The 9,466-nt window shown below is 35.5% G+C and overlaps 1 non-coding gene across 1 annotated transcript; it reads right to left on the bottom strand.

Annotated features, from left to right (window-relative positions):
* Positions 1 to 5,894: 5,894 nt before the first annotated feature.
* LOC125344363 lies at positions 5,895 to 6,001 on the bottom strand. Its single transcript, XR_007209498.1, has one exon. It is a non-coding gene; the product is annotated as a U6 spliceosomal RNA (small nuclear RNA).
* Between the last annotated feature and the right edge of the window lie 3,465 nt (positions 6,002 to 9,466).

Below are 9,466 nucleotides of genomic sequence, written 5' to 3'. Positions count from 1 at the left end.
GGTTTGAGGAAAATCCAAATTAACTTACTCAATGTACAAGTCTTCAAAATACCGAAGGCTCACCTATAACTGACTAAAGATTTGGGATTTCTATTTTCCCCAGTGCAGAACTATATCTTTCCAAGTAGCATAACTCACACAGTTTCTGAGTTGAGTTGCTGTTCAAACTTATCTTCATAGCCCTATACCTATTTTGCACTGCACTAACTACTCTACAAAGAGAAGTACTATGTACATGAAGTGCTAGTCTAATAACTCTCTCGATGGAATAGACACTGTACTAGGTTCAATATGGAGCGTTTTATCAAGTTTATTTCTTTATCAAAGCTTTCAGAACTGCTGCTAGCATTGTGGTGTAACTGGGACTTATTGAATAGGTGATGCTGAATGCCTAACAATTTTCATCCTTCACCTCCTCCCTCCATGTCAATATTGTGAAATCATGGCGTATTTGGGCAAGGGAGGGCTTCTGTGATAACTTGACCGACAATACTATCAGCATCCTCAGGCAACATGGCTACAACAATCAAATCTTGAGTGAACCTTAATCTACCCAGTGATGTACCTATGCCATGTATTTTCTTGACAATAAACAATCTGTATTCTGTCACTTTGCAATGTACACTCAATTTTAACGTGTTATCTTGATGATAGCACATGTCTTGTTTCCACATATCAGTATACCTCTTGAAAATGATTTGTTCAAAATTATGAAGTAAAAAGGAAGCCATTTCACACAGTTCACATAATCACATTTATATTGTTTAAATGATTGGCATTCATATATTTTTTCCTACCCAGAAGGTATTCACGATAGATACACTACTGTTGTATTTTGACTAACAATATACTTAATGCTGGCCCCAAGCTACCTGAGTGAGCATGTCGATGGTAAGGTGTTACAGTCTCAAAATCATCTTCTAGATAGCACCGTATTGGCGAACATTATCAGCAATGATCTACACAAAGAAGTTGGAATTAAACTCTATCCACATAATCACAACCTCTTTGAGTAGAACACTGCCCACTGTATGGTCGATATGATGCTGCTGTATAATCCAGTTCAATCAGCTCCTGAAGTTTTCAGCTGCATTCAAATTTTGTTATGCATGAACTCTGAAATCATGCATTCATAGGCAAATGGAAGAAGAACTCAAGTATCCTTTATCTTGCCTTGTTCGTGCCATTTGACGCCTTTCTTCTGTGGTTTATGCAATGGTTGTGATCAATTCAAAGATATTTTGTATACACATTGCAGTCCATATCCACTGGCCATAAAGAAGAATTTAAAACTTTATTCCACCTGGGGGGAGATTAGTCACACATAATACAAGTGAGTCAAGTATTTCTAAATAGTATACTGCACATAGCCTCCTAAGAGGACAGGAGAGGCTTCTGCAATGGTCACCATCACTTGCAGCATGAATAGTTACTACTGTATTCTATGATACTTGAAAACTAAACTTTTATTCTATCCTAAGTCCTCTGAAATTTTTGTACTCCAAAGTCACAGATATGTAATGTAATCCCTTTCTCTGTTGGGATGAAGTAACTTTCTCTGAAAGGATAAATTTATTTTCATATGATCTGAATTATAAGTCATCATTGATAAGCTAAGATTATTAAAAATAATCCAAAGAATCTGCAGTATTTAGAAGCATCCAATGTATACATGACATAGAGAAAAAATACTCAGAATGCTTATACTAAACCACTTCCGAAACTAACAACAAAAAATGTCAGAACAAATGAAGACACTGACTATATGTAATTTCACTCAAGGTGACATTTTCAAATAGGGAAGAGCACAAACCAATGCTTTATTTTTTATTGTTTAATGCTAAATTTGGGTGTGCTCTACTAACAACGCCTAATACCTCTAGTAGCTTTCAGAATTTTCATGATTATTTCATAATATGTGAAGCCTCAAAGTATACCTCACAATTTGATGAAAATAACCAATACAATTTTTTCTTCATTATCTTTTTTTCCCCTTATTGCTAGCATAGGGAAATTTCCCATCTTTTATTTACCTAGAAGTTTGCTAGAATCAACATCAAAGTGTGACTACAACAACTCCCATGAATTTATTAAAATAGTCTAGGCAACATTTTACTGTCCATAAGCATGCAGTTGCCCAGTGTACAAATCTGACATTACTACTGAGAACATAACCTACTTCCTTTACTTTTTTCCAGTAGAACAACCTTAACACCTTGCATATTCTCCTGTATACAAAAGGTATACTTGTTGAAAAGTTACTGTTTTTTATGTCCTAAGACCATTTGAATTAAAGATGAGACCTGAACAGCCAAATAAACTGGCTTAGTCTCTCAAAAGTACCCAGCAATATTTGACCAGCATATAGAATCTGGAATATCTGTGTACTTTGTAAAGCTTACTTGTCACTAAAGCACCTTTTACGTATCTTCTAGGTGGTAGAAACCTCAGTAGGGCAAATAGCATGGTGAATGTGGAGGTGCTCAGCCACTTAACTTCATCACCACCTATAACAGTTGCATAAGCTCACACCGTTCTATGATTCTGAACACTGAACTTATTTGTTCATTCTCTAGAAGAAATAAGTTGCCCTTTACTTTGCACATTTTCTAACAGAAGCATATTCTGTTATATTTTCTTACCTGAGAAAGCATAAAAAATCAAGATACAAGTTTACTTTTGACTGAATCCAGAGCTGTATAATACTGTCCATCATATACTGGTCTCAAAGAATCCAGACTTTTATATGCTTTGCATCACATACAGTTTACAGTGATCCCTCACCTATCATGGAAGTTATATTCCAGAGTCCCTTTTAATAGGTGAAAAATCCACAAAGTAGCAATAAGTGAACCACAATATAGTGAGTGACGACTATTAATACAAATGACTACCACAGCACTATACTGCACACAGCATTATAAATGGGCAGTTGATACTAAAATGGCTTTCAGTATTTCTTTAGTTTTCCATTACTATCATCAATGCTCAGTGGAGCTCAATACTGCAAAATTTACAGGCGTCCCCTGAAATATGACTTACCCATAGGTCTTTCACTTTGAAGTACTTCCTATATGAGAATCTTTTCTTTCTTTACATTTAATTTTATTGCCCAGGTGATGTAGAGAGGTTATACTTACATATGTAACATAGTGAGTACATTTCTTGTCATACTTGTTACCCCTCTTGCATTTTTCTCCCATGTTTCCTCCCTCTAACTTGTCCCTCTTCCTGACTTGTAGTTAATTTCCAACATATTGTCGTTTATCTGAAAGGCAGGGGAACATTAAAATGGTGAAACAAAAGATTAAGGGTGAGCAATAGCAATACTCACAAGACAAATTATATGAGATTTCTTACATATTTTTAATGGTGGCATCTTTTTTATTGCGAAGGTGATGAACAGAAGGGTTACAGCTCTGTCAGTAAGGTAGTGAGCACATTTCTTTTGGAACACTTATCCCTGCCCTCACTTTTTCCTACTTCCATCCCCCATATTCATCTCTTTACCAAGTTGTAAAGTTCATTTCCAACATAGTGTCTAGTATCACTGTTGCATTGGTTCACCCAACTTCTCACATTTTACCTAAATGCTTGCAAAAGGAAAACCATTTTTTCTTTCAAACTAGGAAAAGTACGTAATGTTCTCCACCTTTATGTTCTTTAACCAGTAAGTGCTAGTTACTGAAAAATGGAAAGTCTCTACAATCTGAAAAACCTCAAGAAAGATATTTAAAAATGTATTAGAAGATGGAAAACTGCCCAGGCATATTGATAGACAGAAAAAAATATGTCAATAATACAAAATGTTTCAGTGCGATACTCATTAAGCTCCGAAGTCATTCACCACAGAAATGGAAAAGTGAATTCTAAAATTCAAATGGAATTACAAAAGACACCAAATAAAAAAATAAACGAGAAAATTGTGATGCTTAAGGTAACAAAATACAGGGTTCAACTTATAGCAGAGACCTAGTAAAAATAACAGCATGATGCTGCTAGAAAAAGATGTATAAGACCAATCTTATGGATTACAAGTCCTGGAATAAAATTACATACCTAAAATAAACTAACGTTTGACCAATGCCTAACACAGAAGAACACATTAGCACAGGCAGGTATTTCCTAGTAAAATTCTAGTAGCTCGGCAAATAGAAGCAAGGACTGAGAAGTGAAATCATGCAAACTAATAATTTATGCACCACAAATATAATAGAATTATTTACTATATCAAGACTAAGGGGTTCAGAATCCACCTGAGTCAAAGAATGGATATAGAAAACACCTGCAGGATACTTCAATTACCAAAGAGCAAGACATTGGTGAGTCTTATTCTGTCCAATATGGAAAACAATCATAAATACTACAACTAGGGATTTGAGATTTTCAAGGATGTCAGAGGATGGAAACAAGCCAGAACACGGTCTTTAGATATTAGTCAGTTACGATCTTCACTATCCTTTATGTGGTACTACTTTATAGTTATATGACTAACTTTGGAGACATAAAGTAATTTTGAAAACTTCAATCTTCTGGATTAACACTAACAACTGAACTAAATGTATATGTATAGGACTATGTATGATTAAATTTTAAAGTATACAAGGAAATGTCATACTAGATACATTAAAACTATAGAAATTATTATAATTTTCACATTCTAAGCATTCTCTTCCTTGAAATCTATGATATTTACTATGAGAAGACAAGTAAAAAATTGTAAAATGACTCATTTCTGAATTATACTCAAGACTCATCTTCTGAGCTTTCCACTCAACATGCCTTCTTCAGGAAAGCTATCTACTTTTATGACAAGTCCCCATTTTCATACTTGGAGTGTATTTTCAGTTCAAAGAAATATTATTGGATAAGTGGTGTGCATAAGAGAGCTCTAAGAAAATAAACTTCCACTTTATGTTAAAAAATAAATAAAAAACATTACAACTGATTTTTACCTTTACAAGTATTGCATGGCTTGCAGCAAGCTGACTTTATAGTTAAAGGCTCAGAAGATCCCAATATCCTATGTGTTTTAAATACCACATAAGTACTGTATGATACCGGAATTCTAACTTATTTACTCTTAATACAGACTACCCACATCACTATGGTGTTACCTTGAACTTCTCCTGAACTGTGGGTCTTCTCATCTCTTATTCACCTGGATGCAGTTTACAACATAAAGCAGGAAGTAGATTGTACTACGATTCTTGTATTAGGAAGAAGAGCATCTCACCCCCAGGATCATATACTTGATAACTTAAGTATATGGGCTCTGAAAACAAAAATTTAAAATATCTTAATAAATCCTAGGTGCTATAGATATTCAAAACATAGCTTTCTAATTGTTTTTCTTATTTTTAAATAGTGGTACCAAGGAGGTACCATATAACAAGGAATTTATGAATACAATACATTTTGGTGATTGTCACTCCTTCAAACTTCTCACTCCCCTTCTCTCAATTTTGTGGTAAATACAATGAATTCTTGACTACATACTCCACCACTTTTCCCCTTCATTCTTCTACCCTTTTCCCCTTAGCTTAATCCTCCTTCTTACACACACCCATTTCCTAGTGTTGGTTTGTTGATCTTTCTAGAAGATTATACTATTTGATGAGCTCTCCATAGGTTGATTATACTTCATTTAATTCATTTGGAACCACTTACATACCTCTCAACATATTTACTTACAGACTTACTGTTAAATTCTACATACCACTAGTAAAGGAAACCATTCAACTTTTGTTTCTCTGGGTCTGGCTTACTTCATTTAATGTTTTCCCCAAGACTTAATCTATTCTTTTACAAATGGTATATCATTCTTTCCAATACACAAGTACAATTGATACACACACACACACATATATATATACAAGTACAACATACACAGCATTTTCTTTTTATCTTTCATGAATTTACATGACATCCTTGAACAGGGATTATGCTAATCTTCTCTGTATCATTCCAATGCCAATATATGTGTTGACAAAATGAGCACTACAACATTTTCTGGATCCATTTATCTAGGGCATCTAGGGCATCTAGGCTATTTCCATTATCTTGGCTATAAAGAAAAGGAATGTATGTGATTGTTGTGATGGCTTTAGTATACCCTTGTTTGTGTTATACTTGATAAATTCCCAAAGATAAAATCTAGAAACACAATAAATCAAAGAAAGATTTGATAAATGGGATTGTATCAAATCCATGTAATTCTTTATTTTCTCTGGCATTAGACAATTTCTCATCTCCTATTTTCTGGGGTGATTGTTAGGTGTAGTGGTGAAGCATGACTCATATAACATAAAACAATTCAAATGTCTTAGGAAATTAGTCACTGTCTTTCAGCAGGCAGTTAACTCAATGCAATTGGTCTCTTTTGTACTGTTCATACTTAGTGGATTATCATTATGAAGAGAACAACCTATATCTTTTGTTTTTTTTTTCATGTCCTTGTCTACCAAGATGGTATACTAGTTGATGATTTACTACTCATGACAGCCTGAGCCCATCTGAAAGCACAACTGTTACTGGAGTCCCTTCTAATTTTCCATCATCTAGAGTTTAGTTCTTCCATGTACTTGGTGAGGCTTACAATAGTCAGATGGGTACTACTTACATGAAGCCAACATGAGTGTATCATCTTGGAGTATGACATAGCATAACTCCAGCAAATGTTGAAGTGTTAAGCCTCACCAACTCCATCATCGCCTGCAGCTTTCAGGAGTGTTCATACTATTATGCGATCCTAAACTCTGACTTACTTGTTCATACAGTTGAGGGATGGAGAAATTAATTGGCACTATCTTGTACTATTACAACCTGATCTATCTCCTTTTCTGTGGTTTACCCAGTAAGGATTAAAAACTAATTGATGGGCTTAAAAAGGACAGCATACTGTCAAGTGGTTCTAGAGCTACAAATACTATCTGCCCTACAGTGCTCTCAATGAAGAGTATCATGTGTTTTACTCCGTATAGAGAGGCACTGGTCAAACACAGTACAAATGACCAGTACAGCTCTATACAGAATACTGCACACAGCATTAGGGTGGTCCTGGAGGTTTTCAACATTTCTTTCATCACTACCATCTATACTAACTGTACCTGAAAACAGAAAATTTAAATTCTTAATTCCACGGAATAATCCTTCCCTCTATTTTTCACTTGAGGCAGTTCTTCCACGTGCATTTTCTGACTAGCAATTGGTGTGCATCCGTGTCAGAACTAAATGACAATGTGGTTAGCAGGTTAATCTCTATACTAGGAAAGGAAGAACTTAAAAACCTCTACGTTATTGCTCTCCAATCTTTAAGTGCCCATTAATAACGAATGGAAGGATCTCGATAATTAAACCTTCATACTCTTGAAGAAAAGACACCAGAAGATGAAATATCTCCCATGCTCATGGAGAGGCAGAAATTATATGGAGGAAAAGGAGCTTATGCCAAAAGCAACCTATAACTATGATGCAGTACCCACTCATACTGAATTCATGCTTCATAGAATTAAAAAATCAATATTAAAATTCATATGGAAGCACAAATGAGATGAAATACCCAATGTAATCTTGCTAGGAAAATAAAAGAAATGATGCAGGTATCCCTATAGGGGATATTGCCAAACCAGCATGCCACTACCACATAAACATACAAAAAGATCAATACAATAAGTTAAGACTACCCTGGGATGAATCCACATAGGTAAATGATCCAAATTTTGAAAAACACCTCAAATATACATTAGTAAAAAAGATAGAGCCTTCAATAAGGATGTTGCTAAAGACAGAATAATCACATGAAGTTCTCATCTGTGCTACTGTATTGTGAATTCTCATTTGTATACTATCTGCACCATAAATTCAATGTGCACCACGGATCTTAATACCTGAACATTTGAAACAACCAAATAATAAGAAAAAGATATTAGAATATATCAGGACCAGCCAGTTAATTATATATGTCAAAGTTAAAAAGTTAGAAGGTAAACCTTGGAACTGTGAAAAACACTTAGGGATATCTAAATCCAAAGCGCGAAAGGGAGTCCAAAACAAATAAGGGAATTCCTGGCCTTTCTGTGTCTAGCAAGTATCTGTCACATGCATATCCACTCACAAGCTATTATCACTGAGAGCACACTGGGTAAGACATCCTTCATGAGCAACTGTTCTATCAGCTTCCCTCATCACATAGTGTAGCTCTCATCATGCTAATCATATGTATGGTTGAGAATGTTGAAAGGGGTGACCAATCATTCATAAACTTCTTTGTTTAAAAAAACAAGCTACCCATGTGACTTTTCTATAGAATTTTATCAGAGGAGTACCTCAAATGTTAGATAACCCTAAGTGATAAGTTACAAGAAATAAATCGGGCTCTCTTCACCATTCTTGACACAAACGTTATATCATCCCTCTCTACTCACTTATTGTGATCTTCATGTGAAGAATGTTCCACACAAGTTTTCTTTAAGATCCTGATGAGGTAATGGCCATGTAGGTAAAATTTGGTTCAGGAAAGACAACTCTTGAATAGTATGTTTCTATTATATCATCAACATCCAGATGCTACCACAACTACTATATAAGATGAGGTTTGTTCCACACAAGCTGGTCTTTTTCAAATGGAGTACTTCAAATCAGCAACTCTGTAAGTAGAGAACAGAACACAGTGTGGCAAATAGAAAAGGTTGCCTGAGCAATATCCATTGTCCACACCTTTCAGAACTTCTACAAATAGTATTTTGTTATATAGTATTTATTATATATTACATGAGTATGTATTAAAGTAGGCAAACAATGTTTTTTTAACCTTCACATCCTCCCTCTTTTTTGGTCCTAGCCAAAAAGCCAGAATGATGTTCAAGAAAATTTTAAGAAGTAGGCAATTAAGGAAGGTACTTAGAAACCTTCAGGTTTATGGTTTCAGCATTGTTATTGCTCATTCTAAGGGCCTGGAAACCTGAAATCATCTAAAGGAAGCCTAGGCACTGGAGGCATCTAACACACATTTAAATCAGGACAAAGAACCTTGGTTAAGGGGCTGGGGACATGGCCTAGTGGCAAGAGAGCTTGCCTCTTATGCATGAGGCCCTGGGTTCGATTCCCCAGCACCACATATACAGAAAACGGCCAGAAGTGGCGCTGTGGTTCAAGTGGCAGAGTGCTAGCCTTGAGCAAAAGGAAGCCAAGGACAGTGCTCAGGCCCTGAGTCCAAGGCCCAGGACTGGCCCAAAAACAAAACAAAACAAAACAAAAAGAACCTTGGTTAATCCTTACCACCACCACCACCACCACACAGAGGCCACCAACAATGAAAATACTGCTGAGTCTTATTACACAGAAAGGAACCAGCAAAATCTACTTCAATTAAAGAGAAACTTTTCAACTAGGATTCAGAAAATACTAGTGTTTAACCATAAAGTTATAGTCCCAAAGACCCCATCACATCCTATGCTATCTAAAG

This window comes from Perognathus longimembris, chromosome 28, assembly GCF_023159225.1.
Source record: "Perognathus longimembris pacificus isolate PPM17 chromosome 28, ASM2315922v1, whole genome shotgun sequence".
Lineage (NCBI taxonomy): Eukaryota > Metazoa > Chordata > Mammalia > Rodentia > Heteromyidae > Perognathus > Perognathus longimembris.
Note: the sequence above shows the minus strand (reverse complement) of the source record. Positions and strands in the feature narration are given on the sequence as shown.